The 26,851-nt window shown below is 31.7% G+C and overlaps 1 protein-coding gene and 1 long non-coding RNA gene across 3 annotated transcripts in view; one reads left to right on the forward strand and one right to left on the reverse strand.

Annotated features, from left to right (window-relative positions):
• Positions 1-26,851, forward strand: part of LOC118203969 (BCL11 transcription factor A-like) — a 333,290-nt gene that overhangs the window by 129,306 nt on the left and 177,133 nt on the right. The window lies entirely within an intron of this gene.
• Positions 601-26,851, reverse strand: part of LOC118191351 (uncharacterized) — a 36,501-nt gene continuing 10,250 nt past the window's right edge. The window contains exon 2 of the long non-coding RNA XR_004758581.2: positions 601-1,258. This is a non-coding gene — a long non-coding RNA (uncharacterized LOC118191351). The remainder of the gene's footprint in view (positions 1,259-26,851) is intronic.

The following is a 26,851-nucleotide window of genomic DNA, read 5'->3' on the forward strand; positions in this document are numbered from 1 at the left end:
TTGCCTAAAATCAAACGGCGAATCCTAGGTGTGCCCAGACCAGGCTCACCGATAATCTAGGACAACTGAGAGTCTGTATTCTTTGTTTCTCCGCATCTCATCGGTCAGTTCATTGACAACAGTGCTCCTTTCAGCACTCTTTTCGAAGCTCTATTCAATCAGTATGCCACTTTGGGCACACCCACAGAATTAAAACGATAAGTGCTATCTTCACAAAATTTTACTTGTGTACTCCTCTAGGCCTAATTAGACTGCTTATTTTTTTTTTTTTAATCAAAACTCTGACTTTAAAAGGGTAGCGTGCCGGAAAGGGTTAAACCATTAAAATTAGTGAAGATGCTACCAATCTGCCAGAATTATTAAGGAGCAAATCATATTTTATTTAATAATATAATCAACATAACATATAAAAAGTTTAAAATGGCTGATCACATTTTTCCATGCCATTGTTTATCGTTTTCAAAATTTCCATTGTTTATCGTTATGTTTCTACCAGTTAAATACACTTTAAAAAAATATTGCTGTTTAATGCAGTAATCAAAGCTTACTGTTGTATGTTTCAAGTTAATGCAAGGCTTAATGCTGCCTTATTCAGTATAAAACCGGGATTATACTACAACTGAAATTCCTCAGAAAAGGAATACATACTTATGTAGAACTGAAGATTTAAACACAAATTGATAATAGACATTCCAACCTTTATACACTTCTAGCCAACAAATTATCCAAATAATATCTTTTTATACATGCCGAAAAAGTAGAAATATGAAAATAGTTACGCAAAGCGTTTCGAAAAGTGTACGCAATTAAACATCTCTTAACAAATTATCTTTCATAGATCTATGTTTCTAGGTCAAAGGTTCTCAATCAGGCGGGAAATTTCCCTCTAGGGGGAATTCCGTAGTTTCAGAGGAGGAAATGCAAACGTAACTGAAACCATCAAAATCATTAAAATTGAATGTGAATAATACACCAAAAAATTTTTAAATTGAGATAATTAATTTGCAGTGTGATATAAACTTTATTCATGGGTTTTTTTAAATATAATTACGCTCAGACTCGAATTTTTGCACTAAGAATAATCGCTTTGTTTGAAAATACATTTATAAGAGAATAACCTCTTTCACGGTTTCAGATTCACAAGGAAAAAAACCAAATTGGCCGATGATCATCTAAAATCCATAAGGAAGATAATTTCTTGCAGTTTTTCTCCAACATTGTAAAATTTATCAGAATCGAAACTCCGTCGAGTGCTAATCTGCAATAGAAAAATAAAGCAGTTTTTAATTGTTTACATACAAATATATTCATTTTCATTTATTTACCAAAGAAAAATTTAATAAAGAAGAGAAAGAATACACCTTTAAATAATAATGATAAAGATTAATAATATGGATAAAGGTTGCCGTTATTTATTAAGTTTTATCACCCTTGGAAAATTTAGGAAGTTTTCGTGGTTTGTTTATTTAGTTTAATTTAAAGTAAGTAATTCTATGGTTAATTAAACATCTTAGAATTATTCAAAATAAATGTCAGTCTGTCAATATCTTTGAATTGCAAAGTGTAACTAATAAAATGTCTTGCAGTTACTCAATTTCAGACAGAAAATAAATAAAAAGTTTAATATTTTCGTTATGCATTAATATTATAAGTGTTTATGTATCATTTAATTAATGTTTATTAAGCCCAATGTAAAACTTAGTTAAAGTATTTTCACTTCCTAGTAGGAAGAGTTGTAATTGCGAAAAGTTTCGGTTATTAGATGTTAAGAGAATTATCTGTTCTGAGCGCTCTCGAATCCATTTTGACTACTTTACTGCATGACGTCTGTACGTGACGTCTGTACGTACGTACAGAATAAATGACTCTTTACTCCAAAGTGAATTGTAAAATGGATTCAATATGTATTGTTTCGTTACGTCTGTACGTACGTTTGTATCTGGCATAACTCAAAAAACGCTTAGTCGTAGAACGTTGAAAGTTTGTATATGGGACTGCTATAATATCTAATTGCGCATGTCCCTTTTTTATTGCAATCAGCAGCACCAAAGGCATATATATATATATATATATATATATATCCCTACCCGGCTTAAAAGTCCATATCCGGCACTTATTTTCGCAATCGTTCGTAGTAATCATACGCTTCTAACTACAGAAGTGTTCTAAATTACGAAAATATTCATGTTGGCTATGTCAAATTAAAAAAATAATAATAATTTTGGACGGATAACGAAGTATTATTTTGTTGCGATGTTCCAGTTCCTATACTTATATTTTAGAAAGTTTTATTTTCATTATGAAAAATTAATTTATAAGGAGTTTTCCCGTATAATAAAAATTGACCTATATATTTAATTTCCAAATTTGTAACTTTTGATGACAACCTTTAACTCACTTTGAGGAATCGGTTATTGAAGTTAGAATATGCAATTTTATACAAAATTAGGAGGTTTCTTCCTCTTACATAGCATAAATAAATTAAAGATAATAATTAGACTAAAACCATAAACAAAGGTTTCTTTTGAAAGAATGATTTATTAGACTTCTATTTATTTATTTGCATTATGATTATTTTTAATTTTATAAATGTAAACAAGTTATCAGACACATCTAATTGTCCAAATGTTCAATTTTAATGAATGCGAAGCCTGCACTCAGTGTACTGGTGCAGTGGTTTTTGAAAGTTTGGTATAAAATTGTTTAACTTAATTTTTAAATCACTTCTTTCGAAAATATTCAGCCCGTTTCTTGTTCTCATATCTGGTTAATGATTTAATTAAAGCTTACTTTCGCTGGGTAAGAAGAGAGAAATGTCAAAAATGTTGGTTCGGTAACAATTTTAATTTTTGGATATTTCTCTCGGATGCCTTTTAAATTCCGAAACTTGGTGTTTTCATGTGTTTTGAACAAGACTTGACTTACTTATATGATAAAGCTTTATATCAATAAATAATATGTAATAAGGCGGCATAGAGATTCTTTGTCTAGGATGAGTGATTTCAGAGCGCAATAATTTTCATCAGTGGTGAAATCCTGTGACTTTGTTAATGATTCCGGTTGCAGCCTCGAAGGTCACTCCAGTGAACAAAAAGGTAAAAGAAGTCTTTTCCATCAAGATCAGGAGACGGACCTTTTGTCATGTATGAGTGAAAGAATCATTCCCTCCTAGGAGTTCAGCGCAAGTAAACACATATATAAAGTGGTTTCCTGAGAAGAAAAACTTTCCTGTTTAGAGCTATGGGCATATTGGCCTGCTAAGAACGATCATTCCTCATGTATAATGCGATACAGCATTTTTTCTGTAACAAAATTCTGAAATTACGGGACTAAATATACCCAAGTCCCATATTGTCAAAATATGCAACTGTTAAGGTTTTCATCTTATTAAAATTCATCTTATTGTTAAAACTTGAGTTAGAAGTTCATTTCAACCCTGTGTCACAACTCAATTTTGCGTAGCGGTTTCGGCCACTACACCACAAATAATTACGTATTTTATAAACAAATTTTGTAATTAATGGGACTTTGACTATGCCAATCAACAGCCGGTACATATTCAGCTATCCATTCCCAATCGACTTCTTGATCATCACAGATTCCTTTTAAAATTTTATTGACCCCCAAGGTTGTCCGTACCGATGACGTTGGAAACCCTGCCTTAATCAAAGCACTTTCTTATTTCTCTGTTGCACAATTTAAGTTTGACTGCTACAAGGCACAAACCATTTTCCATGCTTTAGAGATGAAATTATGATGTTTCCGAAAAGTAGAATTTATAATTAACAGTGTGCATAAAATTAGATGCTTTTACAATTGATCGCAAAGTAAAGCAGACATCTTCTGTGTACTCCATAACAGACAGAAAACGCTTCTCAGACAACGCATCAAAATAAGTGTCTTCCTAATCCGTGTAGACATCCCTAAGCTGTACCTCAAATTAACATTTTAAACTCCTTAACAGAGAACATTTCGCACAAAAGACACGATATAAATTGTGCGAAAGCTTTATTCTTGATTTATTTTTGAGACTCGTACCATTTAAAATCATCGTTACAATCACGCAAACCATAAATCAGAAAATTGTAAAGTTCCTTCTATTAGCGCAATTATGTCCTCACCAAAATATTGAAAATAAAATACGCAGAGTTCATTTCTGCCGGTCTGAACACTTTTATAGAGAATTAAATAAAAAGAAGCAACTGCGAAATTCCGCTTATTGAAAAAAGATACTAAGAAAAACCCAAGTGTTCCTATTTTATTGCCCAGATAATAATGACGGGAGAAGGCTCTCCTAAGGGTAGGATTAACGGGCTATCTTATTTTACGTAATAGCTCCCGACAGGGCTGCCATATTTCAATCATTTACCGTCGCCAAGTTAAAATATCGTGCTTTCCATATTGCTTCCTTGGCGAGTTTGGCGCACTCTTATGATAAGTTTTACCAAAACTAAATGCTAAATTAAAAATGCTAAGAAGCAGTATTAATAAAACTTAACAGAATATTGAACATACCTAAATTTTATGAAAAAGATTATATTGCTTTAACAAGTAAAATAAAAGATTTTTAAAGGCAAATGTTGGAAAGCAATAACATTAAATACATACCATATTGTCTTTTCAGTACAACACACTTTTTAGCTTGAAGATTTTTCTTTTTCTCGTAATTTTAAATTGTACCTTTATCTTTTAAAACATTAAATTTTAAGTTTTCTTAATGATTTTGTTACTGTCAATGACATGATACAGAAGCTGTTTCAAATGACGTTTTTAATGAGGCTCAAATACTTACACCAGAGTTTCTCAAACCTTCTTCATGCGGAAACCACTATCATAAAATAAAATGCTCTGCGGACCATTTTTTCCTGTTCTAAAGCATTTTTTAGCATATGTTACTACCAGGATACGTATGTTTGCAAAACGCAACTAATTAAAATTAATTTAATATAAAATTAGAATTACTGAATTGAGTTCACAGAAGAAAAGTTATATTTGTTTTTTATAATTCAAGGCTATAGGAGTTTGGATAATCTTTATCTTATTAACTAAAAAATTAAATAAATATTCGGGCACATTAATGTCACGGATAAGCCTTCCAATTCTTGCACAACTGTTCTATGTTTGGATAGATGCTAGTAAGCTTTAGTCTGAGATCGACACATACACCAAATTGATTTATGTTCTCTTGTTGTTATTTGAGTTAGTAAATAAAATTCTCTGGCACAGATATGTGGAAGTAAACTAAATTATAATTTCTGAAGCAACATTGTGCAGTATCCAATATTCAACTGTAATAATTGAAATATCATTCTAAATAAAGTGTGATTAGAGAGTTTAATTAATTAACTGCTCTCTTTCTTTCAATTACAATTTGTTAGTTTCAGTACTGAGATTGAAAAATCAAGAGCAAATGAAAATTCATTGCATTTACCACTTCTAAAATTTCAAAATAAGTTTCCAGTTGTGACCGCAGAGTTTTTTATCATTCGATAATTCTTGTCGGATAACGATATACTTTCCTACTAGAAAGATTCAAAAGATGGAAATGGTGAAACTTTCTGTGTTTATTCAACTAGCCCACAAATATTTTTACTTTCAAACCTTTTTATTTTCTTATTTGCACAAACAGCACTCAAACATTTATCTTATAGACGGAGATAAGGTCATTCAGTTTTAAGAAAGCACCTGGAAAATATGCTAATTTACTTAGCCCCATGTTATCAGCAAGAAATGGTGTAAAATCTTATTAATTTCATATAAAACTATCAGGATACTTTGAAAATCTAGGAGGATCACAAGGACAATCTTCGAGGACCAATTGTGATCCACGGAATTTGTGTTTTGAGGATGCTAATTTAGAGGCACATATTTTATCTCTCCAAAAGAATATGCTTCTTTTCTTTTATGAAAAATCTATAAATTCCTCCCATAGTTTCATATTATTAAAAAAATCATTGTGTAAAAGTTATCTGATAACGTATATATGAACTATTGCCAAAAATGATTTCTAAATGTGTAATTTAAGAACAAATACCAAAAAATTCAAGATGAAGAAAAATGCTTGAACAAACTTGTTTCTTTCTACTCAAGTTTGAATAAAATGAAGCAAAATAAATTATAATATCTCAAAATTACTATAACTGCAACGAACTGTTAACGTGAATGTTGCTGTTTCAACTAAAACTTCTCTAATTTCTGCATAAGATTTAAAATACATTGCACGCACTTTCATGTTTTCATAATATGGTGGTTAGAAATCAGCTGTATTTAATTATTTTCCTAAAAAAGGACAAACTTTGTTCTGAAAATTTCACAATAATTTCATTCATTGTATGAATGCATTTCGTTCAATACATTAACGCCCGTTTACTTCTTTTATGTAATATTCTACATTTCTATTTATTATTTAAATTATTTTATATGTTAAAAAATATTTTATTTCCAAACTTTACCCCCTCTTTTTAAAGCGGTAAAGTTTTTTTTTAGCTTAACTACTTTTTTTAAAAGAAATTTAGAAAAAAATTCAAAATTAAACAAATTTTTCTGAACATATTTACAAAGTTATATTACTCAAAAAATCATTGCCAATAAATTGTACTTGTTTTTATTTATCTTTTTAAACTTCTATACTGGGCAAATTGTACGTAAAAATCATACATTTATTTGAGAGTAAATTACTTTTATTACTCTAATAATCGAGCGTCTTTTAGTAATATGTTATCTTTCGAAGCAATTTTTCTTCTTCGTGTCTTGACTTTTAGAAGAATTCTTTCCATATTTATAAAGGCTTAAAAATTTACAGATTTTATCCTTCTCTGTATAGGTTTTATTTTAATTTATCTTTTTTAACTTCTGTGTTATTCAACTGAACGCAAAAAATTATATATTTATTTATTATTAACTATTTTAATACTTTAATAATCCAGATTTTTACAGTAATATATTATCACTCGAAGTAATTTTTCCTCTATTTCGTGTCTTGAATTATGAAAGAATTCTATCCATATATCCTATAGAGTTTTTAATTAATTTTTTTAAACTTCTATACTACACAATTGAACGAACTATTATACATTTATTTAATCTTGATTTATTTAGTTACTCTAATACTCCCTTTTTTATAGTAACACATTATCATTCGAAGTCATGTTTCTTCGTATCTTGAATTTTAGAAGCATCCTATCCCTATCTATACATGTTTAAAAAATCAAGATTTGGCGATAGTTCGCCAAGCATTGGCTACGTCAGATTCTTTTCAGAAAAGCACGGACCACGTGCTGTCAAGCGAAGTATCTTTTCTTGATGAGATGGAATCTCTAATTGGAGGAGCGTGTTCCATGTCTGGGCCAATTACCCACAGGCCTGCCGTTAAACTGACACCTAAACGAAGCTAGTAATCATTTTTCAATTTATCGCATTAAATTTTCGAAAAATATCAGGGCATTCGTTTTACAACCTCTTTTGGCTGCTGTTTTGAAGTGAAAACAAAACTGTGTGATTAGTTATTTTTGATAAGAGTTGAAGAAACTTGCAAGGAAAGCCATCGGCTAATTACGGAAAACGACGTTGGGGAATAATGGTGAATTCTTTGGAAACGTCTTCATCTTTACACTTACTAGCGAAGAGAAAAGGCTGAACGGGTTGACTGTTAATTGAGTGTTAAAAATATTAAATATTTCTTATTAAAAATTAAATAAACATATATTTATAACGAGCAAATGCTAAAGTAATATAAGCGTATTGATTAAAAGCTCTTCTTCAGAAATTGTAAACTGAAGTCAAAGGACGTGAGACAATTTCGCTTTTGTCATGAAGACCTTCATGAAGGCGTCCCGGCCATTAGGTTGTCTGCATGCTTTGCAAAATTTGACTAACCTAGTAAAATAATATAAGCTATTTAATAAATATTAGATATCTAACTATTAAATTTAATTATTATATTAAATATATATTAAGAGTTACAATAATTATTAATATATTAAATTTTAACATGCTTAAGTATTAGTAACGCAACTAATTCTTTTTAGTGTTATTATAACTATTAAACATTTCAGATGTTATTTTGATTAATCTGATTTTATGAAAACTCTTTTAGACGGCTGACCGCTCCAGTGATTAGTTTTCATAGAAATAATACAGCAGATAATATATATGTGTGTGTGTGTGTTGTAGTTGCATGGGTGTGTTGTGTTCGATTAAATTACTTCCCGCATTGTATTATCGTGATGCGTATTTAATCATGATGGGCATACAGTATTTTACCACTACTGTTTCCTCAGGCTTACCAGAAGCGCGAAAAGTTAATATTCTGATTCCTATTTTTGGCAAAAAGAAATGCGTGACGAGAACATCCTCTTTTCTAATTAACCAATACGATTTTATTAGGTAATTGCTTAAATTCAGTGCCGCAGAGAGTATTCCAGGCTAGGTTACAGTTATCAGCGCCATATCTTATTAATATCGGTGCATTCCATAGATAACCCTATCTTTCATCCTCTAGGAATTGCCTGATTTAATGGAACGATAAACAAACAAACACTTCCCAATAACTAACGACGCGACCGGCCCTTACCTACCTATCATACGCCACTTCCTCTTCGGCAAAACTTCCTCTTTTCACTTCCGGTGCACCTGCTGGCACCCCCAAAGTCACGTGACGTCACTAAGGGGGTGCCCCGTGGAGAGTGTGCCCTTCGAAAATGGGAGAAAATTTTTTTGCTAAATGATGTCATTGACCTTCAAGACTACTAGAAGAAGCCGCCATGAGGGGTGAGTGTGTACGTAGGGAGGGGGTGAGGAGAAGGCTGCTGAAGTAGAGCACTTTGAATTCACTTGCTTTTTGGAGGTTATGCTTATGTTATAGATCATTGACACCACTGTGGGGCTGTGGGCGCCGATCCGTGGTAAGGTGAACGGGAAAATATGCACAAGATGGTGCAACGCTTAATATCTAAAGTGTTGATAATGAATGAGAGTTAACAAGGGAGCAATTCAGGCTGAACAAATTGAAAGGCGGGTGGGAAACTTTTTTTTTTTTTTTTTCACTTCTCCCAGCAGGTACAAATTAAATTCTAAAGGAATTCGCAAATTACGCGTATTCCAAAGAAATTCTAAAATATGGTTTACTTGTTTATTCCATTAAAGAATTTAGTAAGGAAATAATGCATCAATAATTATTATGCGTAAAATTAAATAATTACGCTAATAAAATGGAATGAAACGAATCGAAAATTAAATAAACTTTAAGGTCAGTTTTATTCTATAAACATTTTCATTGGTATATTTTTGTAGGGCTAACGCTCGAGTACTTTAAATAACTATGGGTCAAGAAAAATCACTGTGTTGGTCATAGTAGGTGTGTGCACATGGTAATGGAAGCACCGAGTTCCTTTCTTTGCTGAAAAATAATTTCAGAATGATGTGCTCTGTCAGGTCATATTTCTAGCACATAGTTTTTTAAAAAAGACAACCAAATTAGTTCAATTTGCATTCCTTAAGTAATTTAGGAAAATTCTGATGCAACGTATTTCCTTTTATATCCCTCCCTTTTTTTTTTTACAAATTTTATCTTTCAAAAATCGAGGACATTTTTCAAATAATTTAATTTCCGAAGGATGCGGTTACAGTAACAATATAACAAATGAAAAAAATCACAGATAAATTAACTATAATAATATTATTTCTTTAAATGAAGAATTTCTATCCCTATTAAGAATACAAACTAACATCAACATTACGATATCTAATATCTTCATTTTTACTTCCCTGTAACTTAAATCTAGCCCTTCTTATTGCTGTCACTGCTACTCCTTAAGCCCCAAATCATCCATAAATAATAGCGAAGGTAAATGTGCAGCTGACTCGGCGAAATCTTAGAATGAATGTCGGTTCGTGTTTGTTTCGCTGTGATGGATTAGGTCTTGTATTAGGTTCCCATGGTTATGGCATAGTCAGAAGGGAGATGTTTGGCGTGACCTTCGCAGGTAGTTTGCGAATGTTTGCCTTTATTAAAAGGACGAAAACAGTCACTACGTAGACGACACATTTAAAATTTATGTGATGTCGATCTCCGAACCCATTAAAAAAAGAAAAAAAATGACACGAATATTTTTAAAATTTTCTGAACCTGGCTTTAAAAAGCTAGGGAGATACACGAGAAGGGGAAATACGGTATGTTTCTGAAACGGTCAAGGTCGGTCACTAACTGTAAGTACTTTTCCTTATAACGTAATTTCTCAAAGAATTAAATAGTTAAACATCAAACTCGGTGTAATATTATCCGATTCTCTACATTTACAAAATTTAGAAAGTGTTATTAATCAAAAATGAATGCAAACAATCTAGAACTCGAAGTGAACTATGTGACGGTAAAAAAAAGTACTGCCGCTGAATTTTCGTCTCTTTCTAATTAAATAGTGCCAAGAATAATTTATTTCTCTGTCATAAACTATTATTTATGACAGAGAAATATTGACAATTAGTACTGTTTAAGATAGTTTACTTAAGCAGTACTAATTGTCAACATTTGCATTAGCAAATTATAATAAAATTTGACGCTTCAGTTGATTGAAGGGTTAAATATAGATGATATACTTTCCTTCCTCTATGAAATAAAATGAGATAATGCTTACCAAGTTCCTACTATTCCACTAAACTTATCTATAAGATTTAATGAAATCCATTTACACAAGTCTGTACTTTATCCATTCAATTCAGGAAGAAAGGACTCAAGGTATGCCTTATTTTAATTTCCTTTGATAAAACAAAATAAAATTCGAACATTTTCCTTAGTTGAATAGACCGAAATCTCATCTCTCTACAAGAAAATCATCAAATTGCATTCTACAAGAATATAGCCAAGCCAGGGTTGTCGGTTACACAATGCTTGGAAATGTTACAGTGCAACATAAAATCCCTTATTAGCAGCATTAATGATTCACACCTTGAGCTGTCAATGCCGTAAACATGAACGCGCCTTGCTGCGTGTCGCAGACATGCAAATACAGAGTTTTTGAAAGAAGCTTTTGTGAAAAGCTGGCCAGGTAATTTCGGCTTGTTTGCTCTTCTCGTGCTTTACGAGGAGCAAAGTATATGCTTGGATGATTTTTCACTCTCTGATATTCTCAGTGAAGAAGCAAGCACTAAATAAATGGAACCGACTAAAAGTGACAGTCTTAAGATGTGCTCAGCTTTTTGATAAGAATTTCCTTTAGAATGCCGTCTAATTCATTCCTCAAAAAAGGATACGTTAGAAGCTAACAAAGTAAGCCATAGATGTAGCTAGCTGCACCAAATGTATGCATTCACTTCCCAATGATGAATCACTCTGTTAAACAAAAGGGGCTTTGTAAGCATCTTAGTATACAGGTTTTCACTTAAGCTATGTGTTTCCCGAATAAGTAAAGTAGTAATATATTAACGTGTTTAATTTGACTTCTTGAAAATAAATTCAGCCTGCTTATTTTACAGAACACTGTCTGTTATATTTTGGTGTCTACTCAGTCATTTATTGAGTCAAAAGTTATTTACGGCACACAAAGTTTGACAGTAATAATTAAATTAATAACAATACCATACACATTAGGCGCTTTTTGATGTGATCCCGTTTGTCCACTGCTTGGTAACATCTTGATAACATTATACGTGTAAGGTTCCTTTATGTTAATTAACCAATTATTTTATATTTTGGATCTTTAGTGTCACTTCTTCCTTCCGTTCTCCAATCAGAATGCAAATTAATTCGCGGGCATTTTCAGGTGAGGTTTTGCATTATAACACAGAGCGTGTTTCGCCTTTCGAGACCACTTTACTAGTTTGCTAGATTAAATAAGATTTGTAGTCTTCGGTCTTGCATTATGATTGCCAATAGTTGAATATCCACGCCGGTTAAGTTTCGAGCCAACTTCGCCTTAATTGATCTAGGTGGTCTGTAGCTACTAGCGTATTTAGCTCTCTCCAAGTGGTTGGCTGAGTTGTAAACACCAAGTGTGTCTTCGGTTCTTATTTAATTTTAAATAAAGGGTCTTTTATACCCTTCTCAAGTCTCCGTTGCTACTTAGCGATAATTCGCTGCCAGTATATCGAAAGTTTGGTTACACTTTATGATACCAAAAAAAATTGCTAAACTTTATTTCGAATGATATCATTAAAGAGGAGAAAAAAATATCTTTCAAAATGGTAACGGAATGTAACTAATTTAATATATATACATGTAGGAACATATAATACTTACTTTCACAGTATTTTAACTAGGAAGAAAAAAGTCACGGTGCAAAAGTTCATTTATGAACTGTTTTTAAAGTTTCTGGAAGCCGATGAAGCCCTAATCTTAACGCTTGAATGGCGATCCTTATATCAGCATTTATAAGAGATTCCCGATTTCATGTTTACATTCTTCAAAATTTTTATTACAGTATGTGTTTAGATTTGCTTCTGAAGGCCGCTGGCAGATTTCTTCTATCTGAAGAAGAGAGAGACCTGTGTTTAATTGCTCGAGAAATTAACACAGTTATTCAAAATCAGCGCCAAGCTAAGCAAAAGATTACTTTATTTCCTAATTTTAAATGGCTGGCCATTATCAAACCCAAGCAGTTAACCTCTTATTTGGTGACATTTTTCATTCACTTAGCAATATTACTAATTTATTTTGACCTTATTCGGAGAATTTCCTTCGGTTAGAAAAATTCATACTATAATTGATAACATTAACCAGTTCTTGATCACAATAAGTGATGTATTTTTTATATTTGATAAACAAGGATAGACATTAATAATATAAATTCGAGTAATATTTATAAAATAATCGATCTCTTTTTAATGTTTTTGTTTTGATTTCTGCAATTTAGTTGCATTCTGTTGGGGAGAAACAAACAAACAAAAGTCTGTATGTCGAAATGCATCCATTAGTTTTTCTTAAGTTTTCATTTATGTGCTTTTAAACGTTCAAACAATTAAGCGTTTACAGTAAAACCCTTGACGAACGAGAGTGTTATACCATTAATATATTGAGCGTAAAGCAAAATGGCGTTCCGTAAAGGTAAATTTGTATGGGAAAATGTTTAAGGTGTAATTCAGGTTCAGAAAATGCATATAATTTAATATATGCTGTAATTAAAAGGAATAAAAGGCACAAATGGTAAGTGAAAGGATTTTTAATATTACTTAAAAAGTACCTGATGCGATTATTTTTAAAAGGCCGGTAATTTTTGCTTCGGACAGAAACTGACGTAACACTATACGAGTTTCTCGGTAAGGAGAGTAGACGTTTTGAATGCCTGTTATAAAGTGTTCTTCCTTTTCTTCATTTGGATGAACCTTTATTGCAAAATCAGCCTGTTACTGTCTCTTTTCTAATTTTTCGTTTAATTTCTTGCTAATTAAATGCGCTTTTGTTACTTACACTGTCGACTGGTACTATAAGATCTCACGGTTCTTCTTATGTCATTTGTCGATTAATTATTTGCCTCTTCGCTCTTTAATATCTAAAAATCCTGGCAAAGAACGCCAGTTGCTTTTGTTATATGCTAGTTTAAAAAGGATACATGCTCAGCTTTCTAGTTTTGATTCTGAAATAAGTGATATATTAGTTGCTGATTCTGATGCAGAGGCCAGTATTCGATTATTGAAGAATACGACGAGAAGATGGATAGACCAGTTAGTTTGTTCTTTTTCCGTTCAGATTAAAAAGAAACTGAAATTACCAAAGAATGAAATTGTTAAATTTACCGGTGAAATTAAGGACTTTGCTTTTTGGAGCCAGTTCCAAAGAATTCATGAAGATCAAAATGTAAAAAATGAGGATAAGTTTCAGTATTTAATAGGATGCATGTTTGAGGACACGAGAGCTCATGATATTGTTAGCAATCATCCTCAAACAGGTGAAAATTGTAATAAAGTGGTAGAATGCCTAAAATCTGGTTTTGGTCGAGATGAATTACTTATTGCTTTGGCTTCATTTTCAGGTCGATGGAAATTCTTTAAAATTTGTTGGTAATTTCTAGCCCGGGCTAATGCTAGCAAGCATTCAGTATTGATGAATGAAAGTTGAGCAGCGGAATGAATGAAATTCTAGAGTCGGACATTTAATAGGCAAACAATTAAAAAAATACGTATGCATGAAATCGTTTTCCGCAAATCTGCTCCCGAAACGGGCTTACTGTACTTTAATTTTAAATTTACATTCAGACACTTGGTTACTAAACAGTGATATTGTTGAAGATTTACTTGCTGTTTCTAAATATTCTGAAGAGAGGTTTCATCAGTGAAGAATAACAAATGTTCCATTATGATCAGAATTCTGAAAGTTTGAAATTTTTATCAAATTTTGATCCCGGCAAGTTAAAGTAACGTTGTAAAGATTAATACTATAAAAATCATTGCAGAAATTTTCCTCATATTAACATTTAAAGAGAAAGAAAAGGAGAAAAATCACGGTGATTATTTTTCTGTAATGATCATTTTATGAGTTATAATTTCAATTATTTCACTTGAAATCTCACGTTATGAAGTCGTAAGCTGGAAAATGGCATTTCCCGTTACCTGTTTGTCCCAAAGAGCAGAATTCTTATCATGAAAGAGGTCGAGTATTCTTTTTACCAATATTAAACTTTTGCATGCGATCATTTCGAGTGCATAATAAAGCATATCGGATGGGCATTTAATGTCATCTACGTCGTTATTGAATGCTTAATGCACCGTGAACATTAATAATAATAATCCACTGGCAAAATTTAGGAAATAGCTATACTTACTTTACTGCTTAAAACTTTCTATTCCACAGGCTATAAAACAAATAGGAAGAAGATTTTGTACCTCTAATACATTAATTAACTTGCAAGAACGTCTAACTTAATAAATTTAACGCATGCTTGAGTTTTAGCTAGCCGAAAAAATGTAGAAGATAATATTATGCATTTAAAAAAATTCTATTATTTTGTCAATATGAACGTAATGATTACGTTTACTTAAAGAATTTTAATTACATTAGAATACCGTTATTATTATTATTGCAAGAGTTCGCATGCCATAAAAAGCAGTTCTTCGGGAGCAAATGAAGCCAAATGAATTTGCAGCATAAAGTGTTAGAAACCCCTTTTATAAATTCTAAATATTCATAAAAATTATTAGTTGACTTTAATATAAATTAAATATGCTTCAGTTATTTTAATTAAATATATTTTAATTTATATTATGTCGAAGGGAAATCATAATGTTAACGATTATTCATGGTAATTAAGATTCGGTATGTACGAGTAGTCATTACGTTCATATTCATAAAATAATATAAATATTTAAAAAAAGTCCGTAATGCTCTTTTCAGCATTATTTTTGCTTCGGCTGGCTTTAGCAGTTAAACTTAATTATGTGTAAAAGAATAGTATTATAAAAGTTATGTTAGATATGCTCTTGAAAATAAAGATTTAAATTATTAAGAAGTATGGGATTATTAAAAAGTATGATTACATTTGAAATATAAATTAAAATCTTACATATTGCGTAATGGCAGCACTCTTAGAAATATCTATACGTTAAGCTGCAGGAAAAATAAATTCGGTTTTATGTTTCGCTAGTAACGTCACTTACGTATGGATGGTAGAGGATTATGATGATTAAAAAATTTTGAAAAGATTCCGCTGAGAATGTTCCTGACGTCAACAAAATCTGATACCACATGACTTCCTTATACTGTCTATTAAATTATATGCATTTTTTGCAGCACTTCATTTTAAATGTTTCCTCGAATTATTCTAACTTAAATAATTGATTCTTCAAGGCAAGTTGAAAATGATATTAAAAAAATTACAAATTTTGAAATTAAATAGTCCGGTCAATTTTTGTCATATGGGAGTCAAACTTCTTTTATTTTTATTTTTTCATAACGAGTATTAAACTTTCCCAAATATTAGCACTAAAACCGGGAGATTATACTGAAAGTTCGATTTCGTTATTTGTCTAAAATTATTATTATTATTATTAGCCCAAAGGGCGTTAATTTAGTTTTGGCATTTTGCTTCGGTTCACTATAAATGTCGGTTCACTTTTACAAATTGTTGCCACCAAATATTAAAGCCCTGCATTATATTTAAAGAAATTAAATAATAAAAAATCTGCATAAATGTATGTATGTTTCTCGCATTGTGAAAAATCAGCGGTACCTAGAGACATCAAATATTCAATAAGTTGTCCTCCAGTGGAATATGGGCATCTGGAAGCCCGAACTTGGAATTTGGAATTTGTTTTATTATCTATTTCATAATTTGTAAAACTTTAACGAATTTTTGATTAACAAACTCAACTATTTTAAAACGAGCAATGGCAAAACTATATGAATATTTTTTTTTTAATTTTTTATCTCCGTTGCTCCAGATTGTGTATAGGAAATTCTAAAGCTCTGATCTTTTTAAATTATTTTGTGATATTGCTGTTGAATTGAATTTTATGATTGAAGTGTGAAGAACATGATATTTAACAAATAACGGTAACACACAAAACGTTAAAGAAACACCCCTTTGGGAGGAATATAAAATCTGAAAGCTTTAAGTTTTTTTTTTTTTTTTTTTTTTTTTTCATTATTATTATTTGACATGGACAACACATGAATATTTTCGTCATTTAAAACACTTCTGTAATTGGAAGTATATGTTTACGACAACATTGTGAAAGTAAAGGCCAGATAAGGCTGGGTAAGCCAGGTAAGGATATGATTATATTATGTTTTTAAATTGTTTTATAATTATATATATATATATAGAGAGAGAGAGAGAGAGAGATGCTTGGTTCTGCTGATTACAATAAAAAAGAGAGATGCACAACTAGATGTTATAGCAGTTCCATATACAAAATCTCAGTGTTTCAATTAATCGTTTTCGAGTTATACGATATACATATATGCTTGCATACATACGTACGTATGTACGCACAAACGTCACAAAAAAATCTTTTATGAATCCACTTTAAGTTCAATGTACTATCCGTTTTGTGAAAAAGTGTCCTTTATTCTGTCCGTACCTACAGAGTCAGGCAAAAAAATCATCCAAATGGACTCAGGATTAAAACAGATATTTCCGATAAAATTATGATACCCGATATTTTTCGATTACAGTGCTTCCTGTAAAAGCACAAGGAAGCAAAAAGGGTGGGGGAATAGGTTCGCAAAACTTTTGCTGCGTAGGAGATATTTGCGTGTATTCTCTCCTTTCACATGTAACGTTTTGTAAGAGGAATTATTTTTATTGAATGGCGTCTTAACTTTAAAATGAAAATTTTTTCATTATATAATCCATCCATTACAATAACAACAAGGATATTTTCTTTCATTGGCATTCGCTGAAGAAAATATTTTCGGTTAAAATACAGATTATATTACCTTGATTTAGAAAATAATGCGCTTGTTTTTATGATCGTTTTCTGTTATTTTATGATAGAATAGTAACGAAATGGCGTAGAAGAAACGCTGCTTTGGGGTCGATCTAACATGACACGTGACTGCTATAAATTTTGCTGATATCATGATTAATAATAAAGTAGCAAAAAAGCGTGTGATTCATTATATATGATGATGCATCGCTATCGAGAAGTTATGCATCAATATATCGTTAAATACAGGTTAACGATCTGCGATCTATTGCGTTCATGTTTTCATATTATACGTTATATGCGCATACGAAAAAGAAAACACTTCAACCAAACGGCATACTTCTTGTCATGCTGACGTCATTTGGATCTCCGCAAGAGGTTGACGCTTGAGTAGAAACGAGTATGCTTCCAACATATGATGATGAAACCGTTATTCTGCCGCGTTATGAAACATTAGTCCTCATTTTCATTTCCGAAATGGTGCGTCCGGTACAGCAAAGATAATAAGCAATGAACTACGTAATGTTTTTCCTACTCTCTTGTATAGCTGTGGAATTATTCGTTCATATATCTAATATTAAGAGCTATTTGTTTATTTTATATATAGTTTTCAAAATAAAAAAATCTGACCATTTTAGACAGGAAATGAAATCATTATTTATCATCCATTCATAAGTGAGAATTGAAGAGATAGATATACGAAGCAACTTATTTTATCCGAAGTAATGGTGCATTTCGTGAACCAACAAAGTGTGTTACCTGAATGTGTGTAGGTTTTTATCGATATTATTAGCACATTTGCGAACTTGTGAAATCTGTATTATAACAAGTCTGATTTTAAATGAGCCCTGTTTCTAAAGACAAATTTTGACCTCTACGGAAATATCGTCATGGAAGCTTAGTATGTACAGCGGTACCTCGTTATATGTCATTAATAGATTCTTTATCTTTGGGAGTACACCAAACTAATTTTTTCCAATAAGAAATAAAGGACAAATGATTAATATCTTCTTAATTAAAAAAAATATTAATTTTATTATAATTCTATTTAATGCTAAAATACAAATATAGTGGGTGAAATACATACTGCACACTTTAACGAAGCATTGCACATGATACTGTACAGAAATGTTGCACTTTGACCCAGATCAAAAGCAATTTCTAACATTCTCTAACATCTCCGATCTTTCTTTTGTAATGATTTCGTTCTCTTCGTAAAGTTACCTGATTTAATAGCATCTTTTTCACGATCGGCGCAATTGTACTTGGTACATGGTACGCAATTACCAAGTCCTGGAAACGCATGCCATCTTCATACCGTTCAACAATATCTTTTTTAACATCCTTGGTCATCCTAGCAATTTCCTTCATTGCTTAAATCTTCTCATTTGACTTTCCTAAAACTCATTGTTTATGAATTTACGAAAAACGCATTGGTAACACCGTCTCGAAATAGGTGAACGAGTATAGTGCGCGCAGTCATGACTCATCGAATTCGAGTCATATTTCAAACAAATGTCGTTTCCCAAATAAAGCTTTTTGCATCCAAACAAGATGTGTACAAGTGTGCGTGTTTACTTTGAAATACATGCGATATGTACGTGTTTCACAGCGGACGTATATTGAGGTATCACTGTATTAATTAAAATTTGCCGCTTGAGACTTCATACACATTCTTCAGGAATTACTCCTTAGAATGATAATTCTGAAGCAATTTTCGTGCAGAATCGCATAAGCAGCTACGTGCATTATTCTTTGCCGTATTTTTTCGAGCAATTCTTCATTGAAATTCCGTTAATATGAATACGTAAGCTTGCATGTATATTAAGTCCGCCTTCCAGGTATTTCACATGGAATTTGGCAATCTTCGGAAGCAATAGTTTTTTGCAACGAAATTTCATAAAATTTGCTGGGTCAGCAATTTCTTTGAAATTCGTGTTGTTTGATCTCCGGAAACTTATATCGGATCAATGAAAAATATTTACATTGCAGTTTAATAAACATTTATTTGCTTTCACTGAAAGAATAAGAATTTTTAAACACTTCAATTTTTCTAATTTTACAATTTATCATCTAATCCAAACTTCATTAAAACATTTCTTACGTTGCAAAGAGGAAGGATTAGATTCATTGATTCACAACCGACATAAAATTTAAAGGTGTCTTGCCAAGTTCTGTCCTGTTCGATGAAGAGAGGAAGATCTATCTGTTCGTGAGATCCCCTTTTTAGATAGCAAAGGATACTAGACGTACCAACACAACCATGTACTCCCTGGAGAAAAATAAATGAGGCTCTGGAAATGAAAGAATTGATGGCATAATGACATTGCAACCTGTCAGAATACTTCCTACTCCAAAGATAGATGGAAGAAGTAGATCTGTTACTCACTGGGTATTCGGGGACTGAATCTACTGAGCCAACTGAGACTCCCATACTGCATAGATAAGCATGAAGCTTATGTTTTAAAAATATGTAATTAATTTTTATTAAAAGCTTGAAATAATATTAAAATTTTTTTAATTGTTTGAGGTACAAGAAATCCTTAACTTAGGAACTTTTAAAAAAATCATTGCTGTTTATTTATTTATTGCTTGTTATTCAAACAAATCTTTTATTTGCACTATTTTGATGATTGAAATAAATGCACTTTTGTCCCTTGCTTCTAATTTTAGTGAATAAAATGTAAATTCTATACTTCAAATTATGAATAACTCTGAGAAATAAAAGAGCAGCTGCAAATAGCGTGTTTAAAATGTTTAAATTATACCCCCAAATCATAAATTATCACAAATGAACAAAAACCTTCAGTTTAATCAAATAATTACCCAAATATTTCGGAAACACACAAAGTTCTGTAATATGTTATTACATCAGAATTATCATACATGTTAGAACTAATTTCATTCTAACTTGCTAGTTCAATGACAGTTCGATGGTTTTCCTTAGGAAACTTGAGACGCTTTTTTTTAGAAAACTTCCTAACTGTTAATTACTTCAACTAAAAATTTAATGGAGATTTATATGTGTCATTGTCTTGAAATGTTATGTATGTAACAAAACAATGAAATATTTTAAAAGTATTTTCGGTCGAGTCTTCAAAACATTGTAGTTCTTCATGAATTTTGGTCTACTTGTAGAATAGATCTGCTAAGAAAATCGTTAAGAAGCTTTAAAAATAGACAACCTTTCAAAATTTTGCTTTTGTTAGCATCTATCACTGAAAAGACAATTATTGATAAAAATAAAAATGCCTTCAGAGTTTTTTTTTAAAGTCTTTGTAGCTATTGTATAACAGCAAATATTATGGTATTGTTGATTTACATCCATCTTAAGTCTCATACTTTTATCTGGCACTGCAGTAAATATCACAGACTGAATCTGTGCGATACTTCACTGTTTAAAATAATAAAAATAACGTGAGTTTTCAAAATTCTTTCCTTCTCTTATGCTACTGCACTCCATCTTCTTTGAAGCTTGTCCAAGCTTGATCAATCTCCTCGCACCCAGTCCCCACGAAATGAATTCGAGGAGAATCAACGAGAAATTCTTTTCTATTTTGATCGAGAAGTTCCTCTTGCGATAGTTAAACGAGACAAGAAGACGAAAAGGGTGAGACCGAAGAGTAAAACGAGAGACAGAACACGGGGGAAAAAACAGATTACAAATAAAAGAAAGGCAGTGTCCCAGAACAGCTGTGAGAATCTTTCCACTGTCACCTCATACGCAGTTTGTCTATCCGTGAATCTTGGAAGCGCGTGGGGTGTGGCGGAGTCGCGTCCTGATGGAGATCTAAAATTAGGGATTCGACACTAGGGGGTCGTGTTGCGACGGCATGGCCTTGTGGGCGTCGAACAGTGGATGCAGCCATTTAATTTTTTTAATGAAATCAGGGATCGTATAGCTACTATACTTCTGGCAGAACTTTTCTGGTTTAATATTTATACGGTCCCTATTCAAGCTGTTCAGCGAAACGGGAGCTCAGGCGAAGGAACATTGAATCAATAGTAACCAACATGAGACTGCTTCAAATTAAAATCGCGTTGTAACAGATTCCGTTGGGGATTCGAATGCGAATGTTAAACGACGTTGCATCCAGGTCGTTTAATAAAATGGTTTACTCTTTTATATCAAAATACTGTAATGTCTGCTAGTTTTGTGTGATATGCCTGAATTTAAATGTATCGAATACTGTCATATTTGAATGCACAAGGAATCACATGGGGTTTTAATTAAAAAAAAAAGGGAGGGAGGGGAAGAAAGCAGTATTGGAAGATTTTCAACGCATGCGGATGGTTTTAATTCGGAATTCATTTAAATCCTAGAACTTTTGCTTAAATACTCTCATTGTACTTGAGAACAGAGTAAGAAAGGTAAATTTTACTTTGAGTCATGTGATCATATAAAGTATGAAAATATTAAGAAAACAAAACAAAACAGAATATTTTAATTTAAACTTATTTGTGGAAGCATAAAAAATTATTTGTACTTTGCCAGCATTCAAGCAGTTGATAACCATAAAACAGGTTGAATCAATTGATAATAATAAAAGTAATGAAAAATGTACTTATTCCTAACTTTCAAAGCGTTTAAGTTAATAAATACTAAAAATCAATTCCTTCTCGAGAATTCTTTAAAAAAACACTCTCTTTTATTTATCAGTTTTAGTAGCGAATTAGCTATATTTTAATGATCTCATTTAAACAAAAGCATAAGCAATCAGTATGTGATTTCAAATAAAACAGCTAATGAGTGAGGGGTAAAAAAATGCCCTTCAAAGTTATTTAGTTTTATAATTCCTAAGACTTCGTATCAGTTGTTTAATTAAGGATAAGAAGATTATAACTAGTGCGTATCATTTATTTCTGTTTTATTTGATTAAATAGAATCAAAAAGAACAAGAAACATTGATTTATTTAAACTTGAGAATTTTGTTTTCATTAATCTTAATGCTTATTTTCATTAAAGAATAAAAGCATTCTTTAAAGTTAAATCAAATTACTTTGAAAATGCGATGATTTTTCAAATATTCTTTCTTTTCTTTATTACATCTCTTTACTTTATTGTCTTCTTTTGCTTTCCCTTATTGCTTCCTGGTAATCTTTTGCAATACTATTGATATCATACCATTTTTTTTTCTTTAATTGCCTCTGTTTTATTGCTTATACTTGTAAATCTCGAACTTCACAGTCCTGAAAGGAAATCTCCTTTTAGAATAACTTAAATAGGCAATTAAAAACTTTATTTCGAAGAAGGAGATGGGAACAATACTCAGTCCTCTCACCGGGATTCGAATTCCGGACATTCAGATGCTAGCCAGACGTGCTTTCCAATTCCACTAACAAGGCACGCGTTAAGGAAAGAGAAAATACCTTGCAGGTTTACCCACTAAAGTCAGCTGTATTTAAACCTTTGTTTTTTTTAATTTTATTTATTTCTTTATTTAAATTTTTTCTGTTCCAACCAATCAGATGAAAAACATACCTAATGCGAGCAAATCATTTCCCCTATATACTATTTAGCGTGTTATCTTGGAAAAAATTAAGGCGTATTGCCAACCGTCAAGGTATAAAATCATTTATCTCCAATTTCTGTTTACCTTTCTGTAAATATGCGGGTCAGAATAAAGAAAAAATTATGTTTCTTTATTGCTTGCCTTTATGATGTAACTGGAAGCACGTCCGACTCGTAATCGGGAGGTTAAGAATTTGAATGCAGGTTAGGGCATCGTTAATTTTTCATGTTTTCTGCTCCGATAAAAATTTAATGACTCTGCTGTTTATCATATGCATATGTAAACAGATATCTCTTTTAATTAAAAAAAAATATCGATTTGTAAGTTTCACATTGCAGATAAGGGTGAAGTAAGCTTTCAGGTTACCTGTCTCTCCACACTTTCAGATGCTAAAATAACCACTTATTATTTCATCAGTGAATTTGTAAATGTAATGCGACACCATAGAGTGTTCAATAAATAATTAGAGGAAATTTATTTTTTATTTACCTGAATTTTTTTGTTTTGACTCGACATTTCAAACTTCCTAGGGATTCAAAAGACGCAAAAATGTACTATTTACAATGGATAATAAACAATAATACATTATTTCCTTCCTTGATACAAACTTCATTAAAGATCATTAATGCTGAAGCCGTAATGTCATTATGCAAAAGTGTAAAAAATAGGTAGTTTTATATTTTTGTATATCTGTGCGGATTATTGTCAGGTAAACAGTTAAAGCATTCTCCGTCCTTTGCGTTATCCGTGAATTTTTTCCCGAGCTCTCAGCTTTGGTAAATGCATACTGATAAATATTTGAGCTGATTTCTTTAAGAGAAAATTTTCATGGTTTGTTTTCACTTTTGGATAAATTCTTGCTGAAAATGTGTATCAAACTACGTAATATCTTTTTGCCAAAATTAACTGCAATCTGCTCTCGATATGCATATTTCAGTTTAACACCTGAGCCATTTTCAACACAAGCAGTTATGACAAGAACAGTAGCTTGAGAAAAAAAAATAATTAAAGTACTGAAATTAAAAGTACAAAACATAAAAAATTTAACATAAAAGTAGCTGTTCAAAATAGTAAGTCCAAGGCTAAATAGTAGACCAAAGGACAACTATGATATTATTTCATTGTAAATTAATGCTATTTGAAGAGTTACTTAGTATTTTTTTTACAAAATCCGACATGAACGCACATGATTTCCTTGTACGGCCTATTAAATTTTTTGCTGCACTTCCCTTAAATTTATTTCCTCGAATTATTTTAACTTAATGAACCGATCCCTCAAGGCAAGTTGAAAATGACATCAAAAATTGCAAATATTGAAATTAAATATCCCGGTCAATTTACAGGAGTCAAAACTTCTTGCATTCTTATTTTATCATAAGGAGCATAAAACGTTCTCAAATATAAGTATACGAACCGGGAGACAACATTAAAAATTAGATTTCGTTATTTGTCTAAATTTAATCTTTTTTTTTTTTTTTTTTTTTTTTTTTTTTGTAATTTGAAATTCACAAAACATGAATATTTTCGTCTTTCAAACACTTTTGTAATTGGAAGTATATGATTGGGACTAACATTTCGAAAATAAAGTCCGGGTAAGGACTTTTATGCCGGAGGGCCGGGTATATACATATTTGCAATAAAAAAGGGAAATGGGAAACTAGATTTACGACAGTTCCATGTATGAAATTTCAACGTTTCAACATTTTACCGATAATCGTTATTAATTTACGCGAGATACATACATAAGTACGTACGTACTTACTTATGTATGTATGGATGTGTTGTACGTGGGTACTTACTATATGTACGTACCACGTATATATCCTCTTAGAATACCATCTCAGAGGATTCAGTGGAAGAACTTCGTCTTCCTTGCTTCTTGGAAACAGTAGATGACACTGTAGTGAGTCCTTGTGTTAATCTTCTTTTCTACTGAAGCAATGTTAATTTTTTTCACCACTTTGCAATACACTGTACATGAATGACGAGTAATTTCTGGGAAAAAAAGGGAGTGCCATTTTTTTTTTATTTTTTATTTCTATTATACAAAATCGTCCACATATCATTCTTATCAACACCACCCATATGGCTGTTGTAGTCCCTAACTACTATAGGGGCTGCAGCATTGAGTTTGGAGCTGGCCTTTTGGATTCTTTCAACAGGACATGTCTCGGTTCGATGGTAATTTGACAGAAAGAATAAAGAACGATTGTCTCTATATCTTAAATAGGAAATCCATTTGTTGATAATATGAAAGTCAAAATCAGTTCTCTTTACAAAGTTTTACGTACTACATGTATGCATGTATGTACGCATGTACGTACGTAGGTACGTACATAAGGCAAAATCCTTTTTGAATGCATTTTAAATACATTTTACGATCTGTTTTGGAAAAAAGTATTATTTATTCTATGCGTACGTGCGGATGTCACAAAAATCGTCCAAATGGATTCGGGAACAATAAAAATGGATATTTCCCTTGAAATATAATACCCGAAGTTTTTCGAAATTACAAAAGATAAGATTTATCTTTATACTTCCTTTATTTCATATAAGGAAGTAAAAAGGTAAACCTTATCTTATGACACAACAAATGCTTCTTTCATTGTTATTCAAATTTGGATAAACTGAACTCATGGAGCTGTAGATTTGTTAACTTTTGGTGAAGGATTGCTACCTACCTACATGTAATAAAGGTTTCTTAGTCTTCCCTTTTCTTTTTTGTTCCTGGAAATGATGTGCATGGATAAGAGCAGCCTTGGCTCGGGCTATCCTCCTTCAGCTTCTTTTTCACTCCTCGTTTTTCCCTTGACCTTAAGAGGCAAGTAGCCAGAAAGATCAGCACTGCTACCGCTCACCTATTTTTAAACTTCTAAGAGAACATTTGCACTTGTTTCGTGTAACAGCCCTCCCCCATCGCCAATTTTCTGACAAATAGGCTCAAGTTTTGTTGTTGTTGACTTACTTTTCCTCCATCCTCCTGTATTTTTTAGAATTCTTATAGTGTACATGCCAAAAAGCGACATGTAACACTATAACTTTGAGTGCAAAGGTGTTATTTTTTAAAAATTCATAATGCACACGCATTATGGTCAAATGGCATTATAGAAGATCTTAGGAGGTTATTTTAAAAGTAACGTTTCGAAAGGTCAACAATGAATTCATGTCATGTTTTGCAAATGAATTGCTTTTAATAATACCATCAGCTGAGAAAAATATTAATAAAATTCTTTCACATCACTTATATTACTCCAGTTAATCTCTACTGAAATAAAACATATATCTTAGAAACAGCGCAAAGAAGTTCTTGTAGTCCAAATCATATCCCATTTCCTCCATGCATCCCGGCCCGGGTCAAGTTTCTTAAAAGATCTTCAGTACTTGGTGCTTTACATACATTTATGCTTCTTTTTACTTCATTCCTTCTCTATTGGTATCCGCACAATATATTCAATGGTGAAATCGGCAATAAGATTTTTGTGGTGCCCGCTTTCTTTGAGTACTCAAGCACCTGTCTGCGGTGTTTTGGTGTTTTCATTTTTGATGCTCTAAAGAACGCGTTTTTATTTATTTATTTATTTATTAATTAATGGTTAATACAGCTCTCCATCCACCATCCGCTAAATCGTAAAGGAACAGGTAGGCTCATTTAGATTCAGCTGTCAGGAAATTCGACGGTCTGACACCGGAAAAAATTTTTCTGAAAATTAAAAGCAGATAGAAAGAGAACGTACAAAGTTTCAACGATGGAAAAACCTTATTAACTCTCTGTGTCCCTACTTATATAAAACTGAAATAAACATCTCCATATTACGTTGAAAGGATTTCGACTAAGTTAAAGCCCCAAAATTCAATGCCCTTTTTATTGGATTAGGTAAATACTGACTTATTAGTTGTAGACGGAATTCTGTATTCTTCCATGGAAAATTTTCTAAAAAAATACCATCAGCTGAGAAAAAAAATTCGTTTATATTTAGTTTAGT

Source organism: Stegodyphus dumicola, chromosome 12 (assembly GCF_044657685.1).
Source record: "Stegodyphus dumicola isolate Sdum_Otavi_A_Nest chromosome 12, ASM4465768v1".
Classification (NCBI taxonomy): Eukaryota; Metazoa; Arthropoda; class Arachnida; order Araneae; family Eresidae; genus Stegodyphus; species Stegodyphus dumicola.